The sequence below is a fragment of the Danio rerio genome, chromosome 8 (assembly GCF_049306965.1).
Source record: "Danio rerio strain Tuebingen ecotype United States chromosome 8, GRCz12tu, whole genome shotgun sequence".
Taxonomy (NCBI): domain Eukaryota; kingdom Metazoa; phylum Chordata; class Actinopteri; order Cypriniformes; family Danionidae; genus Danio; species Danio rerio.
This window is the reverse complement of record NC_133183.1, coordinates 15,266,687-15,284,440: the sequence shown is the minus strand read 5'-3', so window position 1 is coordinate 15,284,440 and position 17,754 is coordinate 15,266,687. Positions and strand designations below refer to the sequence as shown.

At 37.1% G+C, this 17,754-nt stretch overlaps 1 long non-coding RNA gene across 16 annotated transcripts in view; it reads right to left on the bottom strand.

Moving 5' to 3' along the window:
* si:ch211-126g16.8 overlaps positions 1 to 7,238 on the bottom strand; it is a 103,321-nt gene extending 96,083 nt beyond the window's left edge. For all 16 annotated transcript variants that reach the window (XR_012384162.1, XR_012384170.1, XR_012384166.1 and 13 more), the window contains exons 1-2: positions 7,135 to 7,238; positions 2,632 to 2,849 (exon numbers count right to left, since the gene is read on the bottom strand). This is a non-coding gene — a long non-coding RNA (si:ch211-126g16.8). The remainder of the gene's footprint in view (positions 1 to 2,631; positions 2,850 to 7,134) is intronic.
* Between the last annotated feature and the right edge of the window lie 10,516 nt (positions 7,239 to 17,754).

The window sequence follows — 17,754 nt, the reverse complement described above, 5'->3', positions numbered from 1 at the left end:
AAATAGAAATTAATCAGTTTTAACTTGTCTTGGCCTTCAATAAAACCAAAATTTAGGTAGGCTTTGTCATACTGTTTAATCTTTTTCTTCGCCTCAGAAGAATTACTGCATTTACGTTTCTCTGCCGTTTTTGTTTTGATTTTGCCTTTACGACACGTTGACAAGCACATTGCGTGAGTGAGCAAAATTTAAATAAATATTTAAAGTTATTTATTTAATTATTTTTACTATTATGTTGGAATTTTAAGCATGTGTTTTGATATATATATATATATAATATAATTTTTTTTGTACTTAAAAATACATATATAATATTAGGGCTGCTCGATTTTGGGAAAAATCATAATCACGATTATTTTGGTCATAACTGTAATCACGTTTATTCAAAACGATTATCAGTTAAAGTCAAAATTATTAGCGCTCCTGAGAATTTTTTTTTATATAAATATTTCCCAAATTATGTTTAACAGAGCAAGGAATTTTAACATTATTTCCTATAATATTTTTTCTTCTAGGCTTATTTGTTTATTTTAGCTAGAATAAAAGCAGGTTTAAATATTTAATTTAAGGTCAATATTATTAGCCCCCTTGAGCAATAAATATTTTTGATTGTCTGCAGAAGAAACTACTGTTATACAATGACTTGCCTTATTACCCTAATTAAGCCTTTGAACTGCACTTTAATCTGAATGCTTGTATTTTAAAAAATACAAAATGCTTGTATTTAAAAAAAAAAAAAACTACTAACACTTCCCTTCTTAGACTTTACAGACCTGAAACTTGCCTTTAGTACTTATTCATTGTTGCTCTTGGTTGTGTAAATTGCTTCCTTGTCCTCATTTGTAAGTCGCTTTGGATAAAAGCGTCTGCTAAATGACTAAATGTAAATGTAAATGTATTTTAAAAAATATCTAGTAAAATATTATGTACTGTCATCATAGCAAAGATAAAATAAATCAGTTATTAGAAATTAGATATTAAAACTATTATGTTCAGAAATAATAACTTAAAAAAAACTTCTTTCCATGAAACAAAAATTGGGAGGAAAAGGGTTGCTAATATTCAGGAGGGCTAATAATTCTGACTTCAAGTGGATACATAGTTATTTTCCACCCTGCAAAGGAAAGAGAAATAAATACAATAGAATAAAAAATTTTTAAAAACTGCTTTAAGCATCTTCACTGTAAGAAAAACACTTTAGCTACAGCAGTCCTTCAGTCAAGACTAGTGAGGGATTTTCTCATTGTTTGATTAATAATCATAAAAACAGGCGGCAGCAGGAATATTTCTCGCTGTCTCTTTGGTTTCTCTTTCACGTGTCTTTTGATCCTCAACTCGTTTGTTTATCACACAAATGAGGGTTAATATAAATAATCACTAAACACCGCGTTTTGACACCTATTTGACCATTAAAGCGCTCACGTTAATGACTTTAGATGTCTGCGCTCCTCTGCTCGTCAGTGTGCGAATGCTGACTGGACGCATGCTTCTGACTGAGTGTGCTTGCTGCACACACACATAAGCTCGCGCTCGTTCGCGCTTTTAAGAGCAACACGTGCACAACTGGAAAGAAGGCGGTATATGATGCAATAATCGTTTATCTCGATTAATGCTTTTTTTTATAATCGTTTGAAATCGAAATCGGATTTTCGATTAATTGTACAGCCCTATATTATAGTGGAGCATTTTTATGCCTTTTTCTACCTCAATACTTATCCTCTCCCGCGTGGACCCCAGGTTGGGAACCACTGATGTAGATATCAGAAAACAATTTAACTTGGTTGAACTAGGTATTGCGCTTCTAATTTAAAACACTTATCCAACATTATGAAGCTGCAGGCTCGGAGACCCAACTGCATGCTTAGATGGCTCAGACCTGCACTTCCAGACCTATTGTTTTCTCAGACAGTGCCACCTGCACAGTGCACCTGCAAAAACTTTTTTTGTGTGCTTTTTCATGAGGTCCTACAAGTCGTCAAGCTGTAAACAATGCAGAGAAAAATTATGAAAAATAATAATTGGATTATTATGTAACAAATAAAATAAATGCTTTACATCCTTCTTGGGAAGATTTTTCATTTCTTGAACAAAAAACAGTGGAAATATCTGCAGCATTTAGTGCACTTGTATAAGTTTTGGCAGAGAATCCTCTTTTTGAATTGTAATAACCTAAGAGAACTCATATTGTAAATTCTATGCAGATGAACTGATATCATAATTTCCAAAGATCTTGTAATTATTACAGAACCTATTAACAATTGTTAAACTATTATTGTGTTACTGTTATTGTCTGTGGTAGTACTTTCAGATAGATAATACAGTAATACTTACAGTAGACCTACATAACACTAAAATAAGTAACAAATAATAATTGTGTTATATATTATATATTTTATTTTAACATTTTACTTTAAAGTTTTTTATTTTACCAGAAAACACTGCTAGAACACTGTCCCAGAATGGTACAATAACACAGAAAATAAAAGCAGTCTTCTGACATGAATTTTGATCAAATCAAACACTTAAATAATTATTTGTTGGTGTAATAAGATGCCACATTGATTTATGCCATAAAACTTGATAGTTTTCAGGAATGGCTTTAATAAAATCAATAACCTCAGGCTTACTCACATGTTTGATGTTGCTGCTTGCTAGAAAGTGCTGGTCTGAGCGTGCAGTTGGGCCTCCGTCGCTGTCGCCTCCCCCAACCCAACAGCAGGTGGTACTGTCTGAGAAAACGATGGGTCTAGAAGTGCAGGTCTGAGCTTGCAGGTCTGAGCGTGCAGTTGGGTCTCCAGGCCTACAGCTTCACACTCACACTTATTCACTAGGCTCCTCCTCTGATGACTCTACACAATAGGGTATATGCAGAAGTATGCAGAAGGACCTTTAATTTCGCAGTAACCTGGGTCAATCGATTTCAGTGAACTGTATGCAGTTACAAAATCTGTACTTTTTTTAACAAATGATCTCTGCTGTCTCATTTTAAGCGGGTCTCAGATTGTACAAGAAGAACTGCATAAAATTCAATTTTCTCACACCATGTCTACAGTATTTTTAATGATGTTTCTGCACTTGCCTGGTAGTCCTGACAGTGCGTGCATGTAAAAGGCTTTGAATCTCATTTTACGCTTGAACAACTAAATGAATGCTGAAGTGGGGATGGAACGATTATAGATTTCGGTTGTATGATTATAGTTTGAGAAATAATCAGGATTTCACGGTTTTCACGATTATTATGCATTCATTCATTTCAAACCCCACTAGTTTAGAATAAGATGAAAACTCCTTTTATTTTACAGTGTTATTCATTGCTGCTCAGTAACTAATCAATACAGCACAAAATAATATAAAAAACAAAAAATAGTAAATTTCTAGAATTAAGTTAATGTTTTTGACATTTAAACAGAAATAGTTTTACACTGTAAATAAATGACAGAACAATAAATAAATAAACAAAAGAAAGAAAAAAAAGAAAAGAAAAAAAAACAGTATTTGTCTAATGCAGGGCTAAAAATTTAGGAGCACCAGAAAAGATTTAGGAGCACCCACCAAAAATTAATGAGCACCACTGCAACTTGTATATTAACGGATTTATTGTATCTGAAAACAGCATCAATTAGGACTATCAAAAACCAGAAACAACTATCTAACTAATGCTGTGATAATTTGATATTTACGCAATAAATCCAAAATGAATGTCTAATAATTATAAAATATTAATGATGATGAGGATGACAATAATACTAACAATGAATTACATTTCTCATTATCATGCTGCCTTAAATGTGTGAGTTATCTGCTATAAAAAGTCCTCCTGTTTCTTTTTAAAAAATAATTCTACGGTTTGCATCAAAAAAAAATGAAGCATTGCAGTACGAAATGTATATTTTGCACTATTGTTTTTACATGCATGTCAATTTAATAAACAGAAAGTATGGACAAAAGAAAGCAAGAAAAGTCTCACTTTTGCACCTCTTTAAAAGTTCCACTGATTTTCATCTCTCTGCATTTGTGAAAAAAAGCAGGCGAGTCAGCCGACCCATATAAGCGGAGCAGAGCAGGATTCTCACGATGAACACCAGCACAATACTGTTGTCATGAGCCTCAGTTTCAGTTTAAACTTAAAGGTGAGCTTATTTGGCGATGGTATGTACAGTGTTAGATTTTACATAAAGCGGACATTTGCAGTGAATGCAACGCATCAAGATTCAGGCCATTAAACAGCTGTTCCACTCTGAGTCTTTCAGCGCTCTCTACGAAATCACTCAGTTTGATCTCAGCTGGTGGATTAACATTCACTACATGATCGCTCTTATCGACACCATTATTAATAACTTTAAGTGAGTTTGCAAACCTGTGTACTTTTAATGTACTACTTCTTCCTCAAACTTAAGCCACAAAAGCCCCCTATCATCCCAACGAAAAGTGCCTGAAAAGCATGAGTGCGCTGCGTCGTGTGCGCGTCCCTCCAATGGAAATAATGAACTTGCATGAGCTTGCCTTAGTTAATAGCCTCAGTCATAGTTAATCAAGTGTGCGTGGTTATTAGTCTCAGTGACAAACCAGCGGACAGTTTAGTTGCATCAGTTTTGTTCTGTGCAGAAACACGATGTTGAGAAGCCTTTATGATTAATTAACCATGACGAATTAAAGTGCGGTTAATAGTGAAACCGGTTAATCGTTGCATCCCTATGCTTAGGTAAATTTACTTGATTATATTTTAATTATATTACAACATTGATGCTGATGCTACATTAACTGTTTATCAGAAGTTTATCAGTATGGGAGGAAACACTAACGTAGACTAACCATGTTTGTACACGATGTTCCATACAGATTACTTTTAAACTCAAATCTATGAATAAATACGTACTGGTCATAGACAAGCTATATATCCGTGTAATCTTTATTTCTCACTCTTTAACCTCCAAACACAACAGAGACCTTCCTGCCATAAGTTACAGAGAAAATTCAGTAAGTTTGCTACGTCCACCTAATGCTCATGAAAATAGACATAGGGCAAGCTAAAGGGACATTTAGAGCAGCGCATTTATATGCATTTGGATTTATAGGGCACCTAGGTTACCCCTTTTTCCAGTTTTAAGATAAGTCTTTTGTGTCCCCTGAATGTGTCTGTAAAGTTTCAGCTCAAAACACCCATCTTATTATTTATTAAAGCTGTCTAAAGTTTCTGTTTTATAGCTGGTAAAAGCTTGTTGCTGTTTTTTTTTTTTTTTGTACTGTGCCTGTAACCCTGCCAGTCCTACGCCACACAATCCGCTTTGAGCTGGCGTATCGGTTACTCTAACAAGGAGGCTAAAGACCATGACCTCTAGCATCTGTCACTAGAGCACCTATAGAGGTCAGAGAAGTGAGGTTTACCTGCACAGCACTTACTAACTGGACTCTGCTACACGCCTTTAAGGCTAGTCCTCCCCGCCCAGCAGGTGCCTGTCAGTAGTATGCCTCAATTGCCACCCTCGGCTACCTCAGGAAGCAAATCTTACATAAAGTTTGTGAGAAATACTACAGTAAGAACTTAAACAATGAATATTTGATGCATTTGTTGTGGTGTTGCATCAATGAGTCACACACAATGTCCATACAAAGTTCACGTACACACACACACACACACACACACACACAGATGCACGCGTTTAGTTTTTGCATGCACACTGTATGTGACAGGATGCAGAATAATCTCCACTGCTGTTGATATCATTATATGTGTTAATAAGGAGACATATTAATATGCAGCTGTCAATCAATATTGGTGGGTGGGGGGACCGAAACCCTGTATCAAGTTGCAGTCGGTCTGAAAACAACTCCATTTGGTCCACTGTTTTTTTTATGTTGTTACATTTGAAAAAAAAAAGAACTGGGTGTGTTTATATCACCTCAGCATGACATTCTATACACTACACATCTGTCTGTCTAAACAGCTTTAAAAATAGATTTTTCATCATAGGTGCCCTTTAATTTTGCATCACAAAGTGTTACAGTCTTGATGAAATAAATATTATGTTACCACAAGTTTTAAATAAATTATCTTTTGTTAAATAAATGCTTAGAAATGGAGATATTTAAACGTCAGTTACGGGTGATGATCACATGGCCTAGCTCTCCGCCAGAGAGAGCCTGAGAGACAGGCTGCAAACACTGTTTGGATAATGTTTGTGCAGTGATGATGTTTAAATTCATAAAAAGTCAGTTAAGTTAGCTTTAATTTGCATGAATTTAATGTTTTAATAAATAAAATATGTAATAAAATAAACAGATATGAAAATTAAATTACTGTAAAGCTATATCATTTTAAACTTTCATAAAAAGATATTAAACCTAAGATTAACTTTAAGTTAAACACAATAATAGCATATTCTGCCTTTGGTTTTTAATAAGACTTAAGTTAAAACAATGTCATTTTTTGCCGATAGGCAGTACTTTTCCCATCTTTTCTGAAAAACTACTGTTACACAAGACATCAATCAAAATCTGGCTTGTACAATAGGTATTCACTCAGAGAATGACCACACAAACATGCTTATGCAGAGCCATTTGAGGAGAGGTGAGCTCCAGAGAGGGGGAGCATGAGCTGTCGTTCCTCCTCCTGTAAGCTGTTTTAATGCGTACACCAACCCCACCCCTAACCCTACCCCCAGTGACATCACTCGTAGAAGAAGTGCAAAAAAGGTGTAGCTCAAGATTAAGCTCCCCCTCTCTGGAGCTCACCTCTCCTCAAATGGCAATGCATCGAGCACCACTTGCGTTTGTGTGCGCTAAACAGCGAAAAGTGTACGGAACATGGTTAATCTAAGCTAGCTGTGCATATAGCCTATTAGATTCGTAACTACGTGTGACAAAAGAAAAACTTTCCTCGACAAAATGAGTTTTTGTCTTAACAATCACCTAAAATTTCTATTTTAGAAGCGTTTTCTATTTCTCAAAGCTGATAACAGCCAACATCTTGAAAATAACATAAACAATTAGCCTTCAAGAATGAACTCAGTTTTACTGCCACACGTTTATTATGTTGGAGGCAGCAGGACAATACCCATGCTGTTTGTTTTTATGTCGACATTACTGAGACTTGCACTTGATTATACATATGATTTAACAGAACTCAGTTCTCACCGTAACGTTGTTGAAGGAAACCCGTCGAATATGATGTTTCCTCGGATTTCTGCCGTTGCTCCACTGGAATTTGAATCTGCTCCTTCCAAACCAACGGCCGTCTCACTCATGGGCAGTCGCGCACGCGCACACGCGATTTTTGCTTCAAGATTTTATTCGTCAAACACTAATATTTCACTGCTGTTTGATAAATTGGCTAAACACAGTTTAATATGTTTAGTGAATATATATTCATAATTTTATCATCAGACCGTGAGCTAAAATGTATTATTTTGTGTAGGGATAAATATAAGTAGTTTATTGATTCAATAACTTTCAGTTTCCACTTAAAAAAAAAAAAGTCAAATATTTCCCAAACTTTACCATGTTGAAATGTCTCAGTTTGATGTACAGTAAGTGCTTATTTTAATTTGTACAAAGAAATGTTAAATGCATGCTTTCTTAAAAGCCTGTTTTGCTTTTTTTCACACTGAATTAATTGAATTTGTTGTTGCCTATTTCTTGATTAATTATTTTTATTATTATTTCTTGATGAGCGTCATGGTGGTGCAGTGGGTAGCACGATTGCCTCACAGCAAGAAGGTCACTGGTTCGAGTCTTGGTTGAGTAAGGTGGCATTTCTGTGTGGAGATTACATGTTCCGTGTTCACATGGGTTTCTTCCGGATGCTCCGTTTTTCCCCACAAGTCCAAAGACATACAGTTGAAGTCGGAATTATTAGCCCCCCTGAATTATTAGCCTCCTGTTTATTTTTTCCCTAAAATTTCTGTTTAACGGAGAGAAGATTTCTTCAACACATTTCTAAACATAATAGTTTTAATAGCTCATTTCCAATAACTGATTTATTTTATCTTTGCCATGATGACAGTAAATAATATTTGATTAGATATTTTTCAAGCCACGTCTATATCTTAAAGTGACATTTAAAGGCTATAGGTTAATTAGGTAGCCAGGTTAGAGTAATGCAAGTTATTCTATAATAATGATTTGTTCTGTAACGCTTTCTTTTACAACCCGCAAAGTACCGCGTAAGTACAGTGAAATTACAGTGTACTTTTCTGTACGTACTGTGTAAGTATAATGAACGTATGTGTAGGTATAAGGGAACAAACCGTAATGCTTGGGTAAAAAGGGGGTAACAACCAGATGTTCATCACGAAAATGACCGCGTAAGTACAGTGAAATAACGGTGTACTTTTCTGTACCTATAGTGTAAGTATAAATAACGTTTACGTAAGTATAAGGGAACAAACTGTAATGCTCGGGTAATAAGGGGATAACAACCAGATATTTAGCATAAAAGGTACCGCGTAAGTACAGTGAAATAACGTTGTACTTTTCTTTAAATTGCAAAAGAACAAACCATAATGTTTGCGTAAAAGGGGAGTAACAATAAGATATCCATCACGCAAAGAAGTATATTAAGTTTACGATGTACATTTCTTTAAGTATTGTATACATATAAAGAATTATGCAAGGATGGTGACAACCTATTGCTATCTGCAAATGTACTGTATATGCACCTGCGTGAGTACATTAGTATTCTTATTCAGTGCTTGGGTTTTATATGGGGTGTTTAATGAATAAAAGGTTTACAACCTGTGAAATTATGAACCCTTATTGTATACTGTATGTATTTTAAATCTGCAATTCAATATAAAATATATTTCCATACACTACTTACCTTATGTTTACTCGTCGATCTCACCAAAGCCATCAATGTCTCCATAACTCACTATCAACAAATAACTTTGCATGACATAGGCCTACCGTCAGGGTTCAATGCAGATTAAAACAGGCTCGCATCTTTACTGCTGTTGCACAGGGGGGCTAACTGTTGCATTTCAGTAAATGTATAGCTGATGCTTTATAGAAAAATCTAGTAATTTGGTCTTCAATCAATAAAAACTGCTGCTGTAGTTTACTCTGTACTTAGTGTTCAAGTATACACTAGTATGTTAAAGTTCAGCTTCTTCCCTCTTTGTTCCCTGTAGTTAAAGGGTAAATACAGTATTTGTTCCCTCCTTGTTCCCTGTACTTACAGGGTAAATACCACATTTGAGGGTTGTAAATTAAAGTGAAGCTTTGTTCCTCCCTTGTTACCTCCTTGTTCCCTGTACTTACAGGGTAAATACCACATTTGAGGGTTGTAAATTAAAGTGAAGCTTTGTTCCTCTCTTGTTACCTCCTTGTTCCCTGTACTTACAGGGTAAATACCACATTTGAGGGTTGTAAATTAAAGTGAAGCTTTGTTCCTCTCTTGTTACCTGTAGTTAAAGGGTAAATACAACATTTGTTCCCCCCTTGTTCCCTTTAGTTTACAATGTAAAATCTTAAAGGCAGTGAAATAAATATACAAACACACAATATATTTCTTCTTTACTTTGTAACCTTTATTTTAATAAATAAGCATTTTAAAAGACTTCATATTAATCAAACATTGTCTTGTCTATTATTGCCTATACTCATTCATTTTCTCTTCGGCTTTGTCCTTTTGTTAATCTGGGGTCGCCACAGTGGAATAAACCACCATCTTATCCAGCATATGTTTTACGCAGTGGATGCCCTTCCAGCTGCAACCCATCTCTGGGAAACATCCATACACACTCACTCACATGCATTCACTACGGACAATTTAGTCTACCCAATTCACCTGTACCGCATGTCTTTGGACTGTGAGGGAAACCGGAGCACCCGGAGGAAACCCACGCGAACGCAGGGAGAACTCCATGCAGAAACCTTCTTGATGTGAGGAAACAGCACTACCTACTGTGCCACCGTGTTGCCACCCAGCTGCAACCCATCACTGGGAAACATCCATACATACTCATTCACACACATACACTACGGACAATTTTACCTTACCCAATGTCACCACATATTTTTGGACTTGTGGGAGCACCCGGAGGAAACCCACGCTAACATGGGGAGAACATGCAAACTCCACACAGAAATGCCAACTGACCCAGCCGAGGCTCGAACCAGCGACCTTCTTGCTGTGAGGCGATTGTGCTACCCACTGCGCCTGCCTATACTCAAACAGCAAAATAACACATTATTTCCTTCCCCCTTTTTTTCTGGCATCTCTTGCTTGGCTTCCTCTTCTGCTCTTCTCAGCTTCCACTGAGGACTCTGATGGTGAGTGGCTGATGAAATCCCATGGGTCTTGCTGCTCTGCATTTATATAAAATATATGAACAGACAGAAAGGCTTTTAGTAAGCTATAGACATGTTTATTTTCCTGTTTAATGTGTGTGTAGTGGTTGTCCAACAATTTCACACACTAAACATTTACAGATACCATACAGACACTATACATTACTATCAAACAAAAGTACTTTCATCAGATCATATGGGAGATTGTGATCATTTATAGTGATAATAATTAAAGCGCAGAGGGGAAAAGGCTTAAATAGTAGGCTACTGTGCTAAAGTCCTAGGCAAACGTTACTAGTAATTGGGGGGGGGGGGGGGGGTGGTATTGATATATCAAACTGGCATGCTACAGAAAATATCAATTTACATTTCCAAACATTAATTTTGTCATTAACTTTGCTGTAATTAACGTATAAAGGGAGAAAATCGTCTGCACAGTCAGTATGACAACAGCCACAGAGATCTGACCTGCTCATCATCCAGTCTTTCTGGAATGACATGAAGAAACTAAATCCAGAGGAACTTTGGCAACATTTCTAAGATGTGCAAAGTAAACGACAGTAAACATTGGTAAATATTCGCTGCTGGCCGTTTAGATTCGGCCATGAACTAACGTTAATGTTACGCTAAAAACAAATGAAACAAAATAAATATAATCTGGTTAATGCACAATTTCTAATCGTAACAATAGCCTTATTTACTGACAACGATTTACTCACATGTGTTACATGGTGACAAGACGGAGCAATTCCAAACGTCCCAAAAGTCTGAGCAAAACCTCGTGGCGTGCTGCTGCAGTTTGATTCGGATCTTTAGAGGCTTCTTGATTCACAACTCGTTTGAATCAACGAATCAGTAGGCGCGTACCTGAAGTGATACAATATCGCGAGATGGATTCAAATGCACACGGAGCTGTCTGTTGTTCTCGCGATGTTTTGATGTCACACTGATCGGTTTGTAGAAGACCAATCGATTCAACTCTCCGTCCTCCATTCCCAGAATTTCCTGTTCACGGCAGTACAAGGACGGCAGCGCGAGGTAAATAAAACAAGTATTTTTATGACGTTATGTACATAGAAGTGTTTGTTTAGGTTTTTGTTTATATCTTATGTTTGTACCTATTTTTAACAATTACACCCTTTTCACAACACTGTTATGACGCGTTTAACGATCATCAGGATCTAAAATCCTTGAGTTTTTTTATATGATTTTTTTTTATAAAATACCATTTATTTGTATCTACGTATGCATTATATAATATGATTGCATGTGCGAGGTGTTTCAAACAGTGTCTATGGTCATGAGTAAATTAGAAGTTATTCTCTCTTCTTGCTGGCGTTATCAGTTTCACACTATTTTTTTTATTTTTCTAATTGTCGAGACAACACCATCGTAAAGTTTTCATTTTATTTGAGCAAAGAAGATTGTAAAAAAAATGTGTTGTACTTTCCCATTCACTGTGCTGAAATGTAAAAAGGGTCCATAACAGTACATCAACCATATTATGTTATCTTTCACTTTATTTAGGACTAATGATGGGTTAAGACATGTACTTTAATCAAAAACTAACCTTAGGGGTAGTTAACCCAAACGTTACATTTACTTACCATTTAATGAGTGACACAGAATTTAAATATGTACACTGAACTGCAAATAATCTTTACTTCAAAGTCTATACTGCCTGCACATATATTTAAGCCTTTTCCCCTCTGCGCTTTAATTATTATCACTATAAATGATCACAATCTCCCATATGATCTGATGAAAGTACTTTTGTTTGATAGTAATGTATAGTGTGTGTATGGTATCTGTAAATGTTTAGTGTGTGAAATTGTTGGACAACCACTATACACACATTAAACAGGAAAATAAACATGTCTATAGCTTACTAAAAGCCTTTCTGTCTGTTCATATATTTTATATAAATGCAGAGCAGCAAGACCCATGGGATTTCATCAGCCACTCACCATCAGAGTCCTCAGTGGAAGCTGAGAAGAGCAGAAGAGGAAGCCAAGCAAGAGATGCCAGAAAAAAAGGGGGAAGGAAATTATGTGTTATTTTGCTGTTTGAGTATAGGCAGGCGCAGTGGGTAGCACAATCGCCTCACAGCAAGAAGGTCGCTGGTTCGAGCCTCGGCTGGGTCAGTTGGCATTTCTGTGTGGAGTTTGCATGTTCTCCCCATGTTAGCGTGGGTTTCCTCCGGGTGCTCCCACAAGTCCAAAAATATGTGGTGACATTGGGTAAGGTAAAATTGTCCGTAGTGTATGTGTGTGAATGAGTATGTATGGATGTTTCCCAGTGATGGGTTGCAGCTGGGTGGCAACACGGTGGCACAGTAGGTAGTGCTGTTTCCTCACATCAAGAAGGTTTCTGCATGGAGTTCTCCCTGCGTTCGCGTGGGTTTCCTCCGGGTGCTCCGGTTTCCCTCACAGTCCAAAGACATGTGGTACAGGTGAATTGGGTAGACTAAATTGTCCGTAGTGAATGCGTGTGAGTGAGTGTGTATGGATGTTTCCCAGAGATGGGTTGCAGCTGGAAGGGCATCCACTGCGTAAAACATATGCTGGATAAGATGGTGGTTTATTCCACTGTGGCGACCCCAGATTAACAAAAGGACAAAGCCGAAGAGAAAATGAATGAGTATAGGCAATGATAGACAAGACAATGTTTGATTAATATGAAGTCTTTTAAAATGCTTATTTATTAAAATAAAGGTTACAAAGTAAAGAAGAAATATATTGTGTGTTTGTATATTTATTTCACTGCCTTTAAGATTTTACATTGTAAACTAAAGGGAACAAGGGGGGAACAAATGTTGTATTTACCCTTTAACTACAGGTAACAAGAGAGGAACAAAGCTTCACTTTAATTTAAAACCCTCAAATGTGGTATTTACCCTGTAAGTACAGGTAACAAGGAGGTAACAAGAGAGGAACAAAGCTTCACTTTAATTTACAACCCTCAAATGTGGTATTTACCCTGTAAGTACAGGGAACAAGGAGGTAACAAGAGAGGAACAAAGCTTCACTTTAATTTACAACCCTCAAATGTGGTATTTACCCTGTAAGTACAGGGAACAAGGAGGTAACAAGAGAGGAACAAAGCTTCACTTTAATTTACAACCCTCAAATGTGGTATTTACCCTGTAAGTACAGGTAACAAGGGAGGAACAAAGCTTCACTTTAATTTACAACCCTCAAATGTGGTATTTACCCTGTAAGTACAGGGAACAAGGAGGTAACAAGAGAGGAACAAAGCTTCACTTTAATTTACAACCCTCAAATGTGGTATTTACCCTGTAAGTACAGGGAACAAGGAGGTAACAAGGGAGGAACAAAGCTTCACTTTAATTTACAACCCTCAAATGTGGTATTTACCCTGTAAGTACAGGGAACAAGGAGGGAACAAATACTGTATTTACCCTTTAACTACAGGGAACAAAGAGGGAAGAAGCTGAACTTTAACATACTAGTGTATACTTGAACACTAAGTACAGAGTAAACTACAGCAGCAGTTTTTATTGATTGAAGACCAAATTACTAGATTTTTCTATAAAGCATCAGCTATACATTTACTGAAATGCAACAGTTAGCCCCCCTGTGCAACAGCAGTAAAGATGCGAGCCTGTTTTAATCTGCATTGAACCCTGACGGTAGGCCTATGTCATGCAAAGTTATTTGTTGATAGTGAGTTATGGAGACATTGATGGCTTTGGTGAGATCGACGAGTAAACATAAGGTAAGTAGTGTATGGAAATATATTTTATATTGAATTGCAGATTTAAAATACATACAGTATACAATAAGGGTTCATAATTTCACAGGTTGTAAACCTTTTATTCATTAAACACCCCATATAAAACCCAAGCACTGAATAAGAATACTAATGTACTCACGCAGGTGCATATACAGTACATTTGCAGATAGCAATAGGTTGTCACCATCCTTGCATAATTCTTTATATGTATACAATACTTGAAGAAATGTACATCGTAAACTTAATATACTTCTTTGCGTGATGGATATCTTATTGTTACTCCCCTTTTACGCAAACATTATGGTTTGTTCTTTTGCAATTTAAAGAAAAGTACAACGTTATTTCACTGTACTTACGCGGTACCTTTTATGCTAAATATCTGGTTGTTATCCCCTTATTACCCGAGCATTACAGTTTGTTCCCTTATACTTACGTAAACGTTATTTATACTTACACTATAGGTACAGAAAAGTACACCGTTATTTCACTGTACTTACGCGGTCATTTTCGTGATGAACATCTGGTTGTTACCCCCTTTTTACCCAAGCATTACGGTTTGTTCCCTCATACCTACACATACGTTCATTATACTTACACAGTACGTACAGAAAAGTACACTGTAATTTCACTGTACTTACGCGGTACTTTGCGGGTTGTAAAAAAAAGCGTTACCAACCCAGCCAGGACTCAAATCAGCGACCTTCTTACTGACGACAGTGTTAACCACTGAGCCACACCTTTTTTTTTTTTATTTAACAAAAATTAACAAAGCCATTTTTTTAATAACAAATTTGTTTAATAAAGACATTCCTTGTATCCTAAAACTGTTTGACTGTTTTGGGAATATTTTATCATATGAACAATTTGAGTCTATTCATATCTATGTTTCAGTTGTTAAAGCTATCAAACATATTCAACTTGTTAAAAATCACATTTGCTTCAGTAGCCTATCTGTTAAAAACCCCAAATTACTGTAGATTTAGAAGCTGTTGATTTAACTGATAAAAATATAATAACAATAATTACGTAGTGGATGCACTTCCAACCACAACTCAGTACTGGAAAATACACATACACTCACTCATTCACACACACACACTCATGTACTACAGCCAATAGTTATTCCAATTCACCTGTAAGCGCATGGGGAAACCTGTGGGTTAAACCAGGAGGAAACCCACGCAGACACAATAAAAACAGAAAAATAGGCCTAATAAAAAAAAGTAATTTAAAAGTGTAAACTTCTATAAAAATATTATTGTATTATTATTGTATTGTATTAAATATTATATTATTTTATTGTTCACTTTTTATGTGTGAGAAGTAAAATCAATTGATGAAATCAAAATCAAGACATGCGCGACATGGTGGCAATGTTTAGCACTTTCACCTCACAGCAAGACGGTTGCTGTGGTTTCGAGTCCTCGCCAGTTGGCATCCCCGTATTGGCGTGGGTTTCCTCCGGATGTTTCCCCCACAGTCCACCTGCGGTATAGGTGAATTGAATCAACTAAATTGGCCATAGTAGTGCGTGTTGGAATGTGTGTATGGATGTTTTCCAGTGTTAGGCTGCAGCTGGAAAGGCATTTACTGTGTAAAACATATGCTGGACAAGTTGGCAGTTCATTCTGCTGTGGCGACCCCTGATAAATAAAGCGACTAAAACGAAGGAAAATGATTGAATAAAAAGTAAAGACAGTGATGTTGCTCAAGAGGGCGCTAAAGAGTGGTCTCAGACCAATGACTGTAAAAAAATATGGACGACGCGACAGCCCTTTTTCCCATTGAACGCCTTGAGGGCAAAACGCCTGCTTGACGGGCACAAACTGTCGCAAAAGACTGCTGAAATTGGAGCCAGACATGCGCAGAAGGATTGTCTGATGGAGCCAGAGGAGGAGCCGCGAAAATGAGCAGAGTCGAGCTTCCAATCAAACGCTTTATGTAAAATCAACTACGCCCCCCGAACTTCTCAGCATGCGTTTGCTGTCATATCAACACAAATGGATGTAATAACGTTAACAAATATGAGGGTTTTATATATTCAATCGCGCCAGCTCCAGGCCGCAGCGCATAACTTACTCGCGGCGGTGATTCTGGCTCGCATGCGGCAGCGCCTGCTCGCTCGGCCGCCGCATCTGGCTCGATTGACTCGGGCTGGAATTGGGTAGTGAGTCCAGGCATCCGGAGTAGGTCCAGCAGAGGTAACATTAGTCAGTCTGAGCTCTAAGAGATAAGTCTCCGGCAGGCGAGAATCTAGCCGGAACTGTGTTTTGCTATCTGGGTGGCTAGGCGTGTATCAGCAAACTAATAAAGCCCGAAAAAAGCCCTGAACTTAGCGAATAAACAGTGTTCCACCAGGATCATGTATGTCAGAAACTATAGTTTACTGCTGAACTCATTTTGTCATGGTAAAATAACACAGAAATCGAATAATAACATTTCAGTCTACTTCAGTCTCCTGCCGAAGCTCAGACGCCGCGCTTTGAGAAACTGTCAATCACGATGACACGCCCAGCATTAAATTACTGCTAAAAACAAACTGTTTACAAAAATGAAGATCTGCACCTATTTCAGCACAATAACCAGTGCCTTAATCGACCAGAACTATCTTTCGGGACATTTTATTGCAAGTGTAATATTTTTTTTTATTTGGGCTCAAGTCTCCTTCATTAACACGGAGGAGGCGGGCTTTATGACTTGTACTGCAGCCAGTCCCCAGGGGGCGATCTAACGGCCGAAACCTTCACTCAAACGTAGGCTTGCGGCACACTTGTCTCAGACACTTTAGCTGCGTCCCAAATGGCACACTATACACTATGCACTCATGCACTATGTACTTATGCACTTACACACTCAACAGGATAGTATATGCATGTAGTGTCGTCCCAAATGGCACACTAATGTTTTTTTACTAAGCGGAAATTCAAACCGTTTCCCTGATGACGTTTGACGGACGCCAAATCAGTGAAATAAACGACCGAATTATCAAATATTACCTGCCGTGAGTGTTGCCGCATTCACCATCGGGAGGCGCTATAATCACTCTCGTAGAAGAATTTTGTTTTCACCATCCAAAATAAATTTAAAGATAACTTTTTTATAAAGTTATCCAACATGTGCGTCCGATAGCTCCGCCTCTTCTGCTACGTAGGCAAACCTGCGGTCGTTGAGTGCGTGAAGTGTCCATCATTACACACTTCATTTTAGCGGCTGAATGAGTGCATCATCCGGGAAATTAAAGTGCACTTATTATTTTTAGAGTTTTCAGTGTGAACACACTACTTACACTATTTATACTACAAAATGGCGTAGAATAGTGCATAAGTATGCGATTTGGGACGCAGCTTCTTAGACAGCCTGCTCTCTTCAGACGCTCATCCTGGACTTCTCGTTTTATCTTACCTGCACATGTTGTGTTCTTCGTCTTCTTCTTTTTCTTCTTCGTTTTATTTTCTCCAGCTGGCTTAAATTTAATCCATTACTCAATATAAAACCGACGCCGTATAGGCTAGGCCAGAAACACAATGTAGTAGACTTTTTGTAGGTATTTTTGTTGTTGCTATACGTTTTGTGAGAACAAACAATCACTAAAGACAGAAACTTGATCTTATGTTTTCAAGAAGTGTTCAGGCTAGATTTTTTAGATAGAGAGATTAATTATATTAACTTCTTGCCACTTAGCAACACTGAACACTTGATAAATATATG